Below are 18903 nucleotides of genomic sequence, written 5' to 3'. Positions count from 1 at the left end.
CTGGACTCGAAGCGCTTTCCAGTAGTACCCCACAGAGGGGCAATATAGATATACAACGATTTCCAGTAATACCTCACAGGGGGCCAATAAGGAAATACATCTTTATCGAGCAATGAATCACAATAGAAACCGAGTCCCCAACTTCCCCTCTTGGACGGATGTGAACACTCCAACCAGCCAGACATTTTCCCACAAGAGAAGACGATTTTTCCCCGGAGTCGAGGAATCAATATTCATTCCTCAATCAGAGTTTATGTGCAGATTATGCAGTCATTATCTGGGCTTTTGCCTGTTGCGTCTTGCTGTGCGAATTTAAGCAGGAATCTCATGTCATGAGGTCACCGCTTCCCCATTGAATGGGAGGTACTGGATCTTTCTTGAGTTGAACATTTTGCAGGAGAAATGTAATCTCTTGGAGGAAAACTCAATCTCTGGAATGGTATCCGAAGCCACGCCTCCAGAGGTGACGGCGACCTTAACGCAGCGCCTTAGATCGCTCGGCCATCCTGATACTTTGCGGCCGAAGAATTTCTCCGTGCACAAATCGATTTAAATTCTATCTTCATCGTCATTTGATTTGAAACTAAATGTTCTTTTACTATTTTTGTACCATAGCCAGAGTCCTGTATCTGAGTGCCATGCATCTCCAAGCCGCAGATGCTTAAGGAGCATTTTATCGCTGCATTGATCAGTTTGCTCCAATCAACAAGGACCGAATTCCTGCTCTACCTGTTCCTCCCACGAAGGCATTGAGAGTCAAAGATCTGAGCAACGTGCGGTATCCAATTGGACAGTTGAAACCTGGCGACTGGAATCTCTCTCCACAGCTGCTCCTGATGCTGATTTTACAGACGAGTAGACGGAGAACCCCTCCAGTGTCCAACCAGGAGGAATTTCATCCAGCAGATGCCGCAGAAGATCATTCTGGGAGAAGTCAACTGAGTCACCTTGACTGTACTGTGGGTAGCTGAAGAACAGGTGTCAAAGAGCGGATCGGACTGAAAGCAAAACTTTGATACTAATAAACAAAACGGCAGATGTGCTGCTGGGTGACAGCGACTTGTTTGCTTTTGGTGTGAGTGAGAATACACTGGGCCCAGCACGCTTCCGCTGCGCCACTCTCCTCGTGGTTGAGTCTGTCTGTGATCGGACTTGAGGCAAAGTTTGATGAAATCAGTAACAGGTTGATCAATGTTCCCAGAGAGGTGAAACTGCCGCCACGAACTTCCTCCTGTGAAGGTGTTTCCAGTCACTCCCACTTTCCCATCAGAACAACGGCACAGAAGAAATCACAGATCCTTCACAGACCAACCATTCTGCACGAAACTAAAATATCTGAACGATGCTGACCAGAGTCAGTGTGCTCAAACGTGTGTTCTTGGTGAAAGAAAAAATGAGGAAGTGCATAGTTGTCTGGCTACCGCAGGGCAGTAATGCCGTAGCTCCTGGTTTAAGGAGCAGAGGACCGCAGCGGAACCGTGCTGGGCCATTAGCCCTAGTTCGAGGTTGTTCTCTGCTGTATACATTCTCACTCACACCAAAAGTAAACATAACGCACGTTCCTGTTGGCTTTGCAGCAAATACCTATCATCCCGACATTTGTCCCAGGAATGAAGGAGACAGCATTACAACATAGGGAACCACGGAGAAAATGCTGTAAAATCTCAACAGGTTAGGCATGTCCTGAGACCTAGGATTTCCCTTTAATGGGAGGTATTAGATCTTCCCAGGTTTGAAAATCTTGCTCGAGAAATGTAACCTCGTGGAACACAAGTCCATATCAGGAGTGGAATTCGAACCCAGAGCACCAGAGTAGGCTTCGACTTTAACACAGCGCCTTTGGCCGCCCAACCATCAGAACACGTTGCGATAGAAGATACAAATCAATTTAAATTATATCTTCAACGCCATTTCATTTCAAGTTAGATCTGCTTTTCCCATTTATTTATTTTTAAAATAAATTTAGAGCACCTAATTCATTTTTTCCAACTAAGCGGCAATTTAGCGTGTTCAATCCACCTACTTGGCACATCTTTGGGTGATAGAACATAGAAAATAGAACATAGAACAATACAGCGCAGTACAGGCCCTTCGGCCCACGATGTTGCACCGAAACAAAAGCCATCTAACCTACACTCCCATTATCATCCATATGTTTATCCAATAAATTTTTTAATGCCCTCAATGTTGGCGAGTTCACTACTGTAGCTGGTAGGGCATTCCACGGCCTCACTACTCTTTGCGTAAAGAACCTACCTCTGACCTCTGTCCTATATCTATTACCCCTCAGTTTAAAGTTATCGCTTTAATCACTCAGCCACTTCGTCCCACAGGTTCAGACGCCAATACGTCTCAATTTGTTTTGCATCCATGAACTGATGGAAATTATCTGCCTCGTTCGTTTCAAACTGGTGTTCAACGATGGAAATGAAGCGATGGTGGTATAGTGGTGAGCACAGTTGCCTTCCAAGCAGTTGATTCGGGTTCGATTCCCGGCCATCGCAGTAATTGTTAGCTCGGATGTCTTGACATCGTGAGTTTCAAACTGAGAAAAACTGGTCAACAGTTTCTCACTTGAGTGTATGTGTAATTATCTAACTGAGGTGTATCAGATGCCAAAAGGTCCAGAAAGGTAGACATGGAGCTGATGCCTCCTCTTTTGGCGCATTCTAAAACGAGAGGTCATGACCTTAGAATAAAAGATCGCAAATTAAAAAAGAGTGGACGAAAAACTACTTCTCGCAAAGGGTGTGAGTCTGTGGAATTCGGTACCCCAGAGTGTGTTGGATGCAGGGAGACTGAGTAAATTTCATGAGGTGTTCGAGAGATTTTTATTGGTGAGGAGTTGAAGGGTTGTGGAGAACGGGCCAGACGGTGGAGTTGAGGCCAGGATGGGATCAGCCAAGATCACATGAAATGTGTTAGGCTCACGAAGCTAAATTGCCTACTCCAGCTCCGAAGTCTTGTTTTCCAGAGAGGATGTGTTCTGGCGAAAGCGCAATCGACCTCTTCATCTGAAACATTGTCGGTAGCAGATGAGGAACATATCAGCACGATAGAATGGCGGGGCAGACTCGATGTGTCTAATGGCTTAATTCTGCTCCTGATATTTTATGAACGTAACTTTTGCGCGACTTCGTGAGTTTCAAACTGAGGGGCAGAAACAGTTTCCAAATCAGAATTTATGCGCAATTAGAGCAGTGAGTTAAATAAGTAACTTTCTCACCTATTTGTAATGTGATTTCAACATGAATAGTGTTCGACTATTAACCACCCCCAAGCCCTTAAACAAAAGCTAAACATCACAGCATTTTTACTTTATGCTCGTGACACGGACCAAACAGAGACACAGCAGACACGTTTCAGCCGAGGATGGGATTCGAACCCACGTGCGCAGAGCGTAAAGGATTATTGTGCAGCCCCTTAACCACGTGGTACAACTACTTTACTTCATGAAACATTAATGTCCGATCTTCTCACAGACAAGCAGCCGACGCACTCCTCCAGTGGACAAATAGAATGAAATTAATCCAGGAGAGGTAGCAGAAGGTAATTGTGGGAGAAGTCAACCCGGTCACCTCGCCGAGACTGTGGGTCGCCGAAGAAGAACTGGTGTCAATGAGCTGTTCAGCCCCAAACACGTCTGCCTCCGTTCCTCCCTCCTCTAAACCAACTGGATGCATTCTGGCCTGACAACTTGTAATAGACTGTCACATCAGTGATTGTGGATCCACCTTGGAAAAATGAGTCACATTTCGCGGAAACAGTGGGTACAATTTCGAGGAGTATGGGATTCGAACCCACGTGTGCAGAGCACAATAGATTATCAGTCGATCACCTTTACCGCGGCCCACAAGCGCGCAAGTTAATGTGTCTTCACCCGTTTTGCATCCATGAACAGATGGAAAGTATCGGCCTCCATCTATTCCACCTGGTGTTCAAATTTGGAAATGCAGCGATGGTGGTGCAGTGGTCAGCACAGCTTTCTTCCAAGCAGTTGTACCGGGTTCGGATCCCGGCCATCGCAGTAATAGTTGTATCGGATGATTTTGCGCGACACCATGAGTATCAAACTGAGGAAGACTGGCCAACAGTTTCTCACTCAGAATCTATGCGCAATTATCTAATTGAGGTGTATAAGATGCCAAAAGGTATGGATAAAGTAGACGTGGGGCTGATGCTTCCTCTTATGGGGCATTCTAAAACGAGAGGTCATAGTTTTAGAATAAGAGATTGCAAATTTAAAAATGATTTGAGGAAAAACTACTTCTCCCAAAGGGTTGTGATTCTGTGGAATTCGCTACCCCAGGGTGCGTTGCAGACTGGGAGAGTGAGTAAAGTTAAGGAGGGGTTAGAGAGATGTTTATTGGTAATGAGTTGATGGGTTATGGAGAACGGGCAGGATGGTGGAGTTGAGGCCAGGCTGGCATAAGCCAGGATCACATGGAAGGTGTTAGGCTCAGAAGGCTAAATTGCCTACTCCCGCTCCGAAGACGTGTGTTCTCGGGAGGAGTGCTCTGGCTGATATTGCAATCGACCACTTCATCTGTAACTTTGTAGGTAGCAGATGAGGAACAACTCAGCCATGATAGAATGGCGTGCAGACTCGATCGGTCTAATGGCTTAATTCTGCTCCTATACCTTGTGAACTTATCTTTTGCGCGACTTTGTGAGTTTCAAATTGAGAGGAAGAAGCAACTTCGAACTCAGGATTTATGCGCAATTAGGGTAGGGAGTGAAATAAGTAACTTTCTCACCTTTTTATAACGTGGTATCAACATGGACAGTGTTGGACGAATTCACCACCCTCCAAGCCCTTGAACAAATGCTAAAAATCACAGCATTTTTACTTTTTGCTCATGAAGTGGACCAAACAGAGACACAGCCGCCACATTACAGACGAGGATGGGATTTCATTCCACGTGTGTAGAGTACAATGGATTATTGTGCATCTCATTAACCACATGATACAACTCCTTTACTTTATTGAATTTTAATACGCGATCTTCTTACAGGCAAGTAGCTAAAGAACCCCTCCCGTCTACAAACAGGAGGAGGTTCATCCTGGAGAGCTGGCTGAAGAGAATTAGTGGAGAAGTCATCCCGGTAACCTCAACTGTACTGTGGGTAGCCGAAGAACTGGTGTCAAGGAGCGGTTCCACTGACAACGTATCCACCGGCACATATAGTGACGAAGACTGTCAGGTTGAGATTGTCTCTTTCACTCTCACTCATTACCTGAGAGTGACAGGAACCCCCCATTTACAAACGGGACCAGAGAAGGGCAGAGCGAATGCACCTCACTCCCACATACAACATGTTGACGGATTCAACACAACCAAAATATAAGAAAAGATCATCACCAAATATTATGTTCTCATAAATCCCGCCGTCCCAAGTTCAATATAATATAAACAATTGTTATCAGTTGTGTGTCACTCTGACCTGCGAACTTCGTTCCACCAGAGTGTGCTGACATCTATTGGCCACGACACAGAACCGCAACAGAGCGGGGGAGATTCACATGAACTGTCGGTGTTGCAGAAACAGGTCAACATGAAGAACCGGTGATAGAATGTGATCGTCAGGACTGAGAGGTGTTAGAAGTAAGTAAAATTTAAACAATCTATATTCATGTATTTCCCAATGGAGTTGGTAGAATTTGGAAGTGTTTATCTTGAGGATCAATTAAGACGAATAGCAGAAATGTTTTTAAGTGAAATCTGGACGAGTACAGGAGTGAGAATGGATTTCAGAGACAAACAAATAATGTTGCATGAAGTAGTCCATAGAATCCACCAATTCTATAGTCTGGGTGTAGGATCTCCTGGAGCACTGTAACAATTAGAGAAGTGTCTGTTTTCAATTATGAGCATTATGGAGAGGACGAATAACAATTTGCAGTATTTTCAGACACTGACAGATACTGACAGCAACAGAGACTGACAGAAAGTAACAATCTGACAGGTAAATCACACTCACAGATAAGAACTGAGACTGACAGATACAATCAGACACTTACAGACAGTAACCCACACTGACAGATGCAATTGTACATTCACACACAGTGTCTAACACTGAAAGATACAATCACAACTCACATACACTGAAATACACTGATAGCTACAATCACACACAAACAGGCATTAACAGATACTGACAGTTACAATCACAACTCACAGACATTTACACACGCTGATACATCCAATCAGCGTGTGGCTGTTTAGCACAGGGCTAAATCGCTGGCTTTGAAAGCAGACCAAGGCAGGCCAGCAGCACAGTTCAATTCACGTGACAGCCTCCCCGAACAGGCGCCGGAATGTGGCGACTAGGGGCTTTTCACAGTAACTTCATTTGAAGCTTACTTGTGACAATACGCGATTTTCATTTCATTTCATTTTCATACACTCACAGTCACAGACACTGACTGATACAATCGCACACTTACAGACAGTGACAGGCACTGATACACTCGCCCAGAACCCTCCTCTGCCGCCTCCACTGGGTGAAATTCCTCCTGTTTGTCCACTGGAGGTGTTTCTCGGCTACGTGCCTGTGAAAGCAGCCGCGGAAGCAGCGGGGGAGAGAGATTCCAGTCGCCAGGATGCAATTCTCCAATTGGATACTTCACGTTGCTCAGAACTTACACGCTCGTTTAGAGAATCATAGAATGGTTAAAGATCAGCGTGAGTCCATTCCGCCCACCGTGTCCATGTCAGTCGCCTGGAGCTGGCGTGTAGTCCTGTGATGAAGACAGAAAATGCTGTAAAATCTCAACAAGCCTGGCAGCAGATGTGGGGAGGTAAACAGAGAATGGGAAGGAGGGTCAGACTGGATTCGGAACTGTAACTCTCTTTCTCCCTCCACAGGTGTTGCCCGGCCATCCGAGTTATCCACCATTTTCTATTGCTGTTTCAGGATTTTATGAAGAATCGCCATAGCGGCATTGCCCTTGTGCTCGGCGCTTCTAATTATAAAAACTGGTCCCGTATGTCTATTGTTCTGTTCGCAGTGGAGGACAACGAACCAGAAAGAACCAAATTGACGCAATGATCCCGATAAGAAAAGCAAGGGACAAAGAAGACTTTCTTTTGATTTTACTTTCACAACCAAACCAAATTCAGCGGGAATTAAGAAGTCCATTGAGTTGCTCAAATAAACTTTGCTTGGGACGTAATGGTAAGGTGGTTTCAGCGGTACGTTGAGCACACCTGGTTCGTTGGTCTAGGGGTATGATTCTCGCTTGGGGTCTTCTGCTGCAATAAAATGCTAGAGGTCACGTGTTCAAATCCTGGACGAGCCTTGCAAAGCACTTTTTAATATCTGTGCGATCGATATGGTGCCATTGACTGAACGAGGGAGCAGTTTGGAGAAAAAGGAGCGTGGGAGCGAGGGTCATGTTTGGGGCTTAACCGCTCTTTGACACCAGTTCTTTGGCTGCCCACAGTGCAGTCGAGGTGACACAGTTGACCACTCCCAGAACCCTCCTCTACCGCCTCCACTGGATGAATTTCCTCCTGTTTGTCCACTGGAGGGATTCTTCTGCGAAGTATCTGTGAAGGCTGCACCGTAAACAGCGGGGGAGAGAGATTCCAATCGCCAGGATGCAACTCTCCAATTGGATACTTCACGTTGCTCACACTCGTTTAGAGAATCATTAAATGGTAACAGATCAGGGTGAGTCCATTCCGCCCAACGTGTCCATGACAATCGCCTAGAGCTGGCGTATAGTACCGTGATACAAACAAAAAATGCTGGAAAATCCCAACATGCCTGGCAGCAGCTGTGTTGAGCGAAACAGAGAATGGGAAGCAGGGTCATTCTGAATTCAGAATGGTAACTCTCTTCCTCTCTCCACAGATGTTACCATACCAGACGATTTGTCCAGCAATTTCTATTTGTCTTTCAGGATTTTATGGAGAATCTCCATAGCGGCATTGCCCTTGTGCCCGGCGCTTCTATTTACAAAGACTTGTCCCTTCTGTCTATTGTTCTGTTCCCTGTGGAGGCCACCAAACCAGAAAAAAACAAATTTACCCAATAATCCCGATAAGGAAAGCAAGGGGCAAAAGGGAGTTCCTTTTGATTTTACTTTAACAACCAAACCAAATTCAACAGGAATTAAGAAGTCCGTTGAGTTGATAAAATAAGCTTTGCTTGGGAGGTAATGGTAAGATGGTTTCAGCGGAATACTGATCTCCGGCTTGTTCGTTGATCTAGGGGTATGATTCTCGCTTAAGGTCTTCTGATCGGCAAAATGCGATTAGTCCCGGGTTCAAACCCCCGCCGAGCGCTGCAAGGACTTTATAACATCTGTGCGATCGATATGGTCTCATTGACTGAACTCGGGAGCAGTTTGGAGGAAAAGGAGGGAGGGGCGAAGGTCATGTTTGGAGCTTAACCGCTCCTTGACATCAGTTCTTCGGCTGTCCACAGTGCAGTCGAGGTGACTCAGTTGACCTCTTCCACAATCCTTCTCTGTCGCCTCCACTGGATGAATTTCCTTCTGTTTTGTCCACTGGAGGTGTTCTTCGGCTACATGTCTGTGAAAGTAGCACCGGTAGCAGCTGTGGAGGGAGATTACATACGCCAGGGTGCAACTCCCCAATTGGATACTTCCCGTTGCTAACTCATGTTTAGAGAATCAAAAAATGGTTACAGATCAGGATGAGTCCATTCCGCCCACCGTGCCCATGACAGCCGCCTAGAGCTGGCGTGTAATCCCGTGATAAAAACAGAAAATGCTGGAAATCCTTAACAGGCCTGGCAGCAGCTATGGGGATGGAAACAGAGAATGGGAGGGAGTGTCGGACTGGATTCGGAACTGTAACTGTCTTTCTCTCTCCACAGATGTTGCCATACCAGTCGAGTTATCCAACATTTTCTATTTCTCTTTCAGGATTTTATGAAGAATCTGCATAGCGGCATTGCCCCTGTGCTCGACTCTTCTATTTGTAAAGACTGCTCACTTATGTCTATTGTTCTGTTCGCAGTGGACGCCACCAAACCAGAAAGAACCAAATTGACCCAGTGATCCCGATATAAAACCAAGGGACAAAAAGTCTTTCTTTTGATTTTACATCAGCAAGGAAACAAAATTTAACAGAAATTAAGAAGCACATTGACTTGATAAAATAAGCTTTGCTTCGGAGGAAATGGTAAATTGTTTCAGTGGAATGCACAAAGCGATTTAAATTCTATATTCATCGTCATTTCATTTCAAACTTGATGTGCTTTTACTATTTTTGAACCCTGTATCTGAGTGCCAGAGTCACAGATCTGATTATCCAGTCAGTAACTGATCTTTTCCTGTTGGGTTTTGCTGTGCCAATTTAAGCAGGATTCTCACGTCCTGAAGCCGCCTCTTCCCCGGTGAATGGGAGGCATTGGATCTTCCTGGGGTGAACATTTTGCTGGAGAAATGTAACCTCGTGGAGGAAAAGTTAATATCAGCAGTGGGATTCGGACCCATGCCTCCAGAGGAGACTGTGACCTTAATGCAGTGACTTCGAACGCTCGACCATCCTGACGCGCTGTCGCAAAAGATATGCTGCGTGCAAAAATCGATTAAAATTCTATCTTCGTCGTCATTTAATTTCAAGCTAGAAACAAGTAGCAGGTGAAAGGTACTGAGGGAGATAGTAAATGGGTGACCAAAAGACAGAGCAAGAGTAGGAAGGCAGTGCAGGTGTCCTCTGCGGTCATCTCCCTGCAAACCAGATATACCGCATTGGATACTGTTGAGGGAGATGGCTCACCAGGGGAAGGCAGCAGCAGCCAGGTTCATGGCACCGTGGCTGGCTCTGCTGCGCAGCTGGGCAGGAAGAAGAATGGCAGGGCTCTAGTGATAGGGGACTCAATTGTAAGGGGAATAGACAGGCGGTTCTGCGGACGCAATCGAGACTCCAGGATGGTATGTTGCCTCCCTGGTGCAAGGGTCAAGGATGTCTCGGAGCGGCTGCAGGACATTCTGGGGGGGGGGGGGGGGGGTGGTGAACAGCCAGCTGTCGTGGTGCACATATGCACCAACGATATAGGTAAAAAAACGGGACAAGGTCCTACAAGCTGAATTTAGGGAGCTAGGAGGAAAACTAAAAAAGTAGGACCTCAAAGGTAGTAATCTCAGGATTGCTACCAGTGCCACGAGCTAGTCAGAGTAGGAGTGTCAGGATAGAGAGGATGAATACGTGGCTCGAGAGATGGTGCAAGAGGGAGGGATTCAAATTCCTGGGACATTGGAACCGGTTCTGGGGGAGGTGGGACCAGTACAAACCGGACGGTCTGCACCTGGGCAGGACTGGAACTGATGCGCTACGGGGGGGGGGGGGGGGGGTTTGCTAGAGCTGTTGGGGAGAGTTTAAACTAATGTGGCAGGGGGATGGGAACCGATGCAGGAAGTTGGAAGGTTGTAAAACAGGGACAGAAATAAAAGGCAGTAATGGGGAAAGTGTAAGGCAGAGAAGCCATAGTCAAAAATCAAAAAGGGCGACAGTACAAGGTACAGTGACTGAGGGGGAGCTCAGTGAGTAGGACCACGAATAATAAAAGAAATAAAACGGGAAGTGAAAACATTAATGTTAAGCGACGCGGCAGGTTGTTACAGGAAGATATGGGTTCGATGACAAGGAAAATTAGGAGAAAGGTTAAGAGGAAATATAACTTAGGAGAGGTTACTGATCGAGGTGTTAAGATTCAGAACAGAGGTAAAAAAGCCAACATAAGTGTACTTTACCTGAATGCTCGTATTATTCAGAATAAGGTAAATGAGTTGATGGCGCAAATCGTCGTGAATGACTATGATTTAGTGGCCATTACTGAAACATGGTTAAAGGATAGTCACGACTGGGAGTTAAATATCCGAGGGTATCAAACCTTTCGGAAGGACAGAGTGGATGGTAAGGGAGGTGGTGTAGCTCTGTTATTTAAGGATGACATCCGGGCAACAGTAAGGGGTGACACCGGTGCTATGGAGGATAAGGTTGAATCCATTTGGGTGGAAATCAGGAATAGTAAGGCGAAAAAGTCACTGATAGGAGTAATCTATAGGCCACCAAATAGTAACATTATGGTGGGGCAGGCAATAAACAATGAAATAGCAGATGCATGTAGAAATGGTGCAGCAGTTATCATGGGGGATTTTAATCTACATGTTGATTGGTTTAACCAGGTCAGTCAAGGCAGCCTTGAGGAGGAGTTTATAGAATGTATCCGCGATAGTTTCCTAGGTGGAACCTACGAGGGAACAAGCGGTCCTAGATCTGGTCCTGTGTAATGAGACAGGATTGATTCAGGATCTCATAGTTAGGGAACCTTTCGGAAGGAGCGATCACAATATGATGGAATTTAAAATACAGATGGAGGGTGAGAAGGTACAATCAAGCACTAGTGTTTTGCGCTTAAACAAAGGAGATTACAATGGGATGAGAGAAGAACTAGCTAAGATAGACTGGGAGCAAATATTTTATTGTGAAACAGTTGAGAAACAGTGGAGAACCTTCCAAGTGATTTTTCACAGTGCTCAGCAAAGGTAGATACCAACAAAAAGGAAGGGCGGTAAAAAGAGGGAAAATCGACCGTCGATATCTAAGGGAATAAGGGAGAGTATCAAATTGAAGGATAAAACATACAAAGTAGCAAAGATCAGTGGGAGACTAGAGGACTGGGAAATCTTTAGGGGGCAACTGAAAGCTACTAAAAAAAGCTATAAAGAAGAGTAAGATAGATTATGAGAGTAAACTTGCTCAGAATATAAAAACAGATAGTAAAGGTTTCTACAAATACATAAAACAAAAAAGAGTGGCTAAGGTAAATATTTGTCCTTTAGAGGATGAGAAGGGAGATTTAGTAATGGGAGATGAGGAAATGGCTGAGGAACTGAACAGGTTTCTTGGGTCGGTCTTCACAGTGGAAGACACAAATAACATGCCAGTGACTGATGGAAATGAGGCTATGACAGGTGAGGACCTTGAGAGGATTGTTATCACCAAGGAGGTAGTGATGGGCAAGCTCATGGGGCTAAAGGTAGACAAGTCTCCTGGACCTGATGGAATGCATCCCAGAGTGCTAAAAGGGATGGCTAGGGAAATTGCAAATGCACTAGTGATAATTTACCAAAATTATTTGGGGCCGTCCCGGCGGATTGGAAATTAGCAAACGTGACACCACTGTTTAAAAAAGGAGGTAGGCAGAAAGCGGGTAATTATAGGCCAGTGAGCTTAACTTCGGTAGTAGGGAAGATGCTGGTATCTATCATCAAGGAAGAAATAGCGAGGCATCTGGATGGAAATTGTCCCACTGGACAGACGCAGCATGGGTTCATAAAGGGCAGGTCGCGCCTAACTAATTTAGTGGAATATTTTGAGGACATTAACAGTGCGGTAGATAACGGGGAGCCAATGGATGTGGTATATCTGGTATATCTGGATTTCCAGAAAGCCTTTGACAAGGTGCCACACAAAAGGTTGTTGCATCAGATAAAGATGCATGGCATTAAGGGGAAAGTAGTAGCATGGATAGAGGATTGGTTAATTAATAGAAAGCAAAGAGTGGGGATTAATGGGTGTTTCTCTGGTTGGCAATCAGTAGCTAGTGGTGTCCCTCAGTGATCAGTGTTGGGCCCACAACTGTTCACAATTTACATCGATGATTTGGAGTTGGGGACCAAGGGCAATGTGTCCAAGTTTGCATACGACACTAAGATAAGTGGTAAAGCAAAAAGTGCAGAGGATATTGGAAGTCTGCAGAGGGATTTGGATAGGCTAAGCGAATGGGCTAGGGTCTGGCAGATGGAATACAATGTTGACAAATGTGAGGTTATCCATTTTGGTAGGAATAACAGCAAAAGAGATTATTATTTAAATGATAAAATATTAAAACATGCTGCTGTGCAGAGAGACCTGGGTGTTCTAGTGCATGAGTCTCAAAAAGTTGGTTTTCAGGTGCAACAGGTGATTAAGAAGGCAAATGGAATTTTGTCCTTCATTGCTAGAGGGATGGAGTTTAAGACTGGGGAGGTTCTGCTGCAATTGTATAAGGTGTTAGTGAGGCCACACCTAGAGTATTGTGTTCAGTTTTCGTCTCCTTGCTTGAGAAAGGACGTACTGGCACTGGAGGGTGTGCAGAGGAGATTCACTAGGTTAATCCCAGAACTGAAGGGGTTGGATTACGAGGAGAGGTTGAGTAGACTGGGAATGTACTCATTGGAATTTAGAAGGATGAGGGGGGGGGGGGGATCTTATAGAAACATATGAGATTATGAAGGGAATAGAAAGGATAGATGCGGGCAGGTTGTTTCCACTGGCGGGTGAAAACAGAACTAGGGGGCATAGCCTCAAAATAAGGGGAAGTAGATTTAGGACTGAGTTTAGAAGGAACGTCTTCACCCAAAGCGTTGTGAATCTATGGAATTCCTTGCCCAGTGAAGCAGTAGAGGCTCCTTCATTAAATGTTTTTAAGATAAGGATAGATAGTTTTTTGAAGAATAAAGGGATTAAGGGTTATGGTGTTCGGGCCGGAAAGTGGAGCTGAGTCCACAAAAGATCAGCCATGATCTCATTGAATGGTGGAGCAGGCTCGAGGGGCCAGATGGCCTACTCCTGCTCCTAGTTCTTATATTATCCAGTTATGAACTGGGCTTCTCCCTGTGAGGTCTTGCTGTGCGAATGTAAGCAGGAATCTCATTCCCTGACCCATTGAATCTTCCTGGGGTTGCACATTTTGCTGGAGAAACGTAACCACGTGGAGGAAAAGTTAATGTCAGAAGTAGGATTCGAACCCACCCCTCCAGAGGAGACTGCAACCTTAACGCAGCGCCTTAGACCGCTAGGCCATCCTGACGCGCTGTAACCAAAGATATGCTCCATCGGCGAATCGATTTAAATTCAATTTTCATCTTCATTTCATTTCAAACTAGATGTGGTTTTACTATTTTTGAACGCCAGCCAGACTCTTGTATCTGAGTGCGATCGTTCTCCAACACGCTGTGTGTTAAGGAGCTCTCATTTCTGCATTGATCAGTTTGCTCTTTTCAACAAAGTCCGTACTGCCGCCTACCTGTTCCTCACACGAAGGTATTACGAGTCTAAGATCTGAGCGGCGTGATGGATCCAATTATACAGTTGCATCTTGGCGACTGGAATCTCTCTGCACAGCTGCTTCTGGTGCTGCTTTCACAGGCTAGAAGCCTAATAGCCCCTCCAGTGTCCAAACACGAGGATGTTCATGCTGTAAAGGCGGCAGAAGAACATTCTGGGAGAAGCCAACTTATTCACATCCGCCAATACAACATGCCAGACTATTTACAACAAGGGAAGTGGAAATTTACGCGGAGTCCTGGGATCATTAGTAATTCCTGATCCAGAGTTACTGAGCAGATCATGCCGTCATGAACTTGGCTTCTGCCTGTGGGAACTTGCTGTGCGAATTTAAGCACGAATCTCACGTCCCGAGGCCACCGCTTCCCCTTTGAATGGGAGGTATTGGATCTTCCTGGGCCTGAACATTTTGCTGGAGAAATGTAAGCACGTGGAAGAAAAGTTAATGTCAGAGGTGGCATTCGAACCCTCGCCTCCAGCAAGACAGTTCGGCCATCCTGACGAGCTGGGTGAAATGTTATGCTCCGTGCACAAATCGACATAGACATAGAACATACAGTGCTGTAGGAGGCCATTCGGCCCATCGAGTCTGCACCGACCCACCTAAGCCCTCAATTCCACCCTATCACCCTCATCCCGCAACCGGATAATATTTCCTACCTTTGTGGACACGAAGGGCAATTTTGCATGGCCAATTCACCTAGCCTGCACGTCTATGGGCTGGAGGAGGAAACCGGAGCACCCGGGGTGAAATTCACGCAGACACAGGGAGAACATGCAGACTCCGCACAGACAGTGACCGAAGCCGGGAATCGAAACTGGAACCCTGGTGCTGTGAAGCAACTGTGCTAACCACGATGCTACCTTGCTGTCCAAAATTTCGAAATAAATTTCTTCTGCGATGGCCGAGAATCGAACACGGGTCAACTGCTTGGAAGGAAACTGTGCTCACCACTGTACCACCATCGCTCACAGACCCGCTTTGAATTATATCTTCATTCGCATTTTCTTTCTAATCAGTTGTGCTTTTGCTATTTTTTGAACACCAGCCATAATCCTGAATCTGAGTACCGTCCTTCTCCAAGCCGCTGGGGGCTAAGGAGCTTCGCATTGATGCATTGATCAGTTTGCTGCAATCAACAAAGACCGAACTCCCGCCGACCTGTTCCTCACACGACGGTATTGAGAGTCTAAGGTCTGAGCGGCGTGAAGGATCCAATTATACAGTTGCATCCTTGCGACTGGAAACTCTCTCCACAGCTGATTCTGGTGCTGCTTTCACAAACAAGTAGCCAAAGAACCCTTCAGTGTCAAAACAGGAGGTCCCTCATGCTGTAAAGGCGGCAGAAGAACTTTCTGGAAGAAGCCAACTGATTCACGTCCGACAATCCAACCAGCCAGACTATTTACAACAAGGGAAGTGGAAATTTACCCGGAGTCCTGAGGTCAGTATTAATTCCTCAACCAGAGTCACTGAGCAGATCATCCCGTCATGAACTGGGCTTCTGACAGTGGGGTCTTGCTGTGCGAATTTAAGTGCGAATCTCACGTGCCGAGGCCACCGCTTCCCCATTGAATGGGAGGTATTAGATCTTCCTGGGGTTGAACATTTATTGGAGAAATGTAACCTCGTGGGAAAAAAGGCAATGTCCGAAGTAGGATTCGAACACACGCCTTCCAGAGGACACTGCGACCTTTACGCAGCGCCTTCGACCGCTCGGCCAGCCTGACGAGCTGGCGACAGCGTTATGCTACGTGCACAAATAGACATAGACAGAGAACATACAGAGCAGAAGGAGTCCATTCGGCCCATCGAGTCTGCACCGACCCACTTAAGACGTCAATTCCATCCTATCACACTCACCCCGCAACCAAATAATCCTTCCTACTTTTTTGGACACTAAGGGCAATTACGCATGACCAATTCCCCGAGCCAGCGCGTCTTCATGCTGTGGGAGGAATCCGGAGCACCCGGGGTGAAATTCACGCAGACATAGGGAGAACGTGCAGACTCCGCACAGACAGTGACCCAAGCCGGGAATCGAACCTGGAACCCTGGAGCTGTGAAACAACTGTGCTAACCACAGCGCTACCTTGCTGCCCAAAATTTCGAAATAAGTTTTTTCTGCGATGGCCGGGCATCGAATCTAGATGAAATGCTTGGAAGGCAGCTATGCTCACCACTATACCACCATCGCTCACTGAAGAACTTTAAATTCTATCTTCATTGTCATTTCATTTCTCATCAGTTGTGCTTTTCCTATTTTTGAACACCAGCCAGAGTCCTGTATCTGAGTGCCGTCCTTCTCCAAGCCGCTGGGCGTTAAGGAGCTTCGCATTGTTGCATTGATCAGTTTGCTGCAATCAACAAAGACCGAACTCCCGCCGGCCTGTTCCTCACATGAAGATATTGAGAGTCTAAGATCTGAGCGGCGTGAAGGATCCAATTCTCCAGTTGCATCCTTGCGACTGGAATCTCTCTCCACAGCTGCTTCTGGTGCTGCTTTCACAAACAAGTAGCCAGAGAACCCTTCAGTGTCAAAACAGGAGGACGTTCATCCAGGAAAGGCTGCAGTAGAGTTTTCTGGGAGATGTCGACTGAGACACCTCGACAATCCAACCAGCCAGACTATTTACAACAAGAGACGAGACATTTACCCGGAATCCTGGGATCATTATTAATTCCTCAAATAGAGTCATGAGCAGATTATCCAGTGATGAACTGGGCTTTTGCCTGTGGGGTCTTGCTGTGCGAATGTCAGCAGGAATCTCATTCCAGGAGGCCACCGCTTCCCCATTGAATGGGAGGTATTGGATCGTCCTGGTGTTGCAAATATTGCTGGAGAAACGTAACCACGTGGAGGAAAAGGGAATGTCAGAACTGGGATTCGAACCCACGCCTCCAGAGGAGACTGCGACCTTAACGCAGCGCCTTCGACCGCTCGGCCATCCTGACGCACTGCGGCTAAAGATATGCTCCATGCGCAAATCGATTTAAATTTAATTTTCATCTTCATTTCATTTCAAACTAGATGTGGTTTTACTATTTTTGAACGCCAGCCAGACTCTTGCATCTGAGTGCGATCGTTCTCCAACACGCTGTGAGTTAAGGAGCTCTCATTTCTGCATTGATCAGTTTGCTCCAATCAACAAAGTCCGTACTGCCGTCTAACTGTTCCTTCCACGAACGTATTAAGAGTCTAAGATCTGAGTGGCGGGAAGGATCCAATGAGACAGTTGCATCCTGGCGACTGGAATCTCTCTCCACAGCTGGTTCTGGTGCTGCTTTCACAGACAAGTAGCCGAATAACGCCTCCAGTGTCCAAACACGAGGATGTTCATGCTGTAAAGGCGGCAGAAGAACTTTCTGGAAGAAGCCAACTGATTCACGTCCGACAATCCAACCAGCCAGACTATTTACAACAAGGGAAGTGGAAACTTACCCGGAGTCCTGGGATCAGTATTAATTCCTCAACCAGAGTCACTGAGCAGATCATCCAGTTATGAACTGGGCTTCTGCCTGTGGGGTCTTGCTGTGCGAATAACCACGGTGCTACCTTGCTGCCCAAAATTTCGAAATCAGTTTTTTCTGCGATGGCTGGGAATTGAACCCAGGTCAACTGCTTGGAAGGCAGCTATGCTCACCATTATACCACCATCGCTCACTGAAGAATTTTAAATTCTATCTTCATTGTCATTTCATTTCTAATCAGTTGTGCTTTTCCTATTTTTGAACACCAGCCAGAGTCCTGTATCTAAGTGCCGTCCTTCTCCAAGCCGCTGGGGGTTAAGGAGCTTCGCATTGTTGCATTGATCAGTTTGCTGCAATCAACAAAGACCGAACTCCCGCCGAATTGTTCCTCACATGAAGATATTGAGAGTCTAAGATCTGAGCGGCGTGAAGGATCCAATTATACAGTTGCATCCTTGCGACTGGAATCTCTCTCCACAGCTGCTTCTGGTGCTGCTTTCAGAAACAAGTAGCCAGAAAACCCTTCAGTGTCCAAACAGGAGGACGTTCATCCAGTAAAGGCGGCAGAAGAGTTTTCTGGGAGATGTCGACTGAGACACCTCGACAATCCAACCAGCCAGAATATTTACAACAAGAGACGAGACATTTACCAGGAATCCTGGCATCATTATTAATTCCTCAAATAGAGTCATGAGCAGATTATCCAGTGATGAACTAGGCTTTTGCCTGTGGGGTCTTGCTGTGCGAATATCAGCAGGAATCTCATTCCAGGAGGCCACCGCTTCCCCATTGAATGGGAGGTATTGGATCGTCCTGGTGTTGCAAATATTGCTGGAGAAACGTAACCACGTGGAGGAAAAGGGAATGTCAGAACTGGGATTCGAACCAACGCCTCCAGAGGAGACTGCGACCTTAACGCAGCGCTTTCGACCGCTCGGCCATCCTGACGCACTGTGGCCAAAGATATGCTCCATGCGCAAATCGATTTAAATTTAATTTTCATCTTCATTTCATTTCAAACTAGATGTGGTTTTACTATTTTTGAACGCCAGCCAGACTCTTGCGTCTGAGTGCGATCGTTCTCCAACGCGCTGTGTGTTCAGGAGCTCTCATTTCTGCATTGATCAGTTTGCTCCCATCAACAAAGTCCGTCCTGCCGTCTAACTGTTCCTTCCACGAAGGTATTAAGAGTCTAAGATCTGAGTGGCGGGAAGGATCCAATGAGACAGTTGCATCCTGGCGACTGGAATCTCTCTGCACAGCTGCATCTGGTGCTGCTTTCACAGACAAGTAGCCGAATAACGCCTCCAGTGCCAAACACGAGGATGTTCATGCTGT

At 46.2% G+C, this 18903-nt stretch overlaps 4 non-coding genes across 4 annotated transcripts; 1 reads left to right on the top strand and 3 right to left on the bottom strand.

Moving 5' to 3' along the window:
* Positions 1 to 2432: 2432 nt before the first annotated feature.
* Positions 2433 to 2504, top strand: trnag-ucc (transfer RNA glycine (anticodon UCC)). Its single transcript has one exon. It is a non-coding gene; the product is annotated as a tRNA-Gly (tRNA).
* Positions 2505 to 13753: 11249 nt separating this feature from the next.
* trnal-aag (transfer RNA leucine (anticodon AAG)) lies at positions 13754 to 13836 on the bottom strand. Its single transcript has one exon. It is a non-coding gene; the product is annotated as a tRNA-Leu (tRNA).
* Positions 13837 to 16966: 3130 nt separating this feature from the next.
* Positions 16967 to 17049, bottom strand: trnal-aag (transfer RNA leucine (anticodon AAG)). The gene has a single exon. It is a non-coding gene; the product is annotated as a tRNA-Leu (tRNA).
* A 634-nt stretch (positions 17050 to 17683) lies between these two features.
* Positions 17684 to 17755, bottom strand: trnag-ucc (transfer RNA glycine (anticodon UCC)). The gene has a single exon. It is a non-coding gene; the product is annotated as a tRNA-Gly (tRNA).
* Between the last annotated feature and the right edge of the window lie 1148 nt (positions 17756 to 18903).

The sequence above is a fragment of the Scyliorhinus torazame genome, chromosome 24, assembly GCF_047496885.1.
Source record: "Scyliorhinus torazame isolate Kashiwa2021f chromosome 24, sScyTor2.1, whole genome shotgun sequence".
Taxonomy (NCBI): Eukaryota; Metazoa; Chordata; class Chondrichthyes; order Carcharhiniformes; family Scyliorhinidae; genus Scyliorhinus; species Scyliorhinus torazame.
Note: the sequence above shows the minus strand (reverse complement) of the source record. Positions and strands in the feature narration are given on the sequence as shown.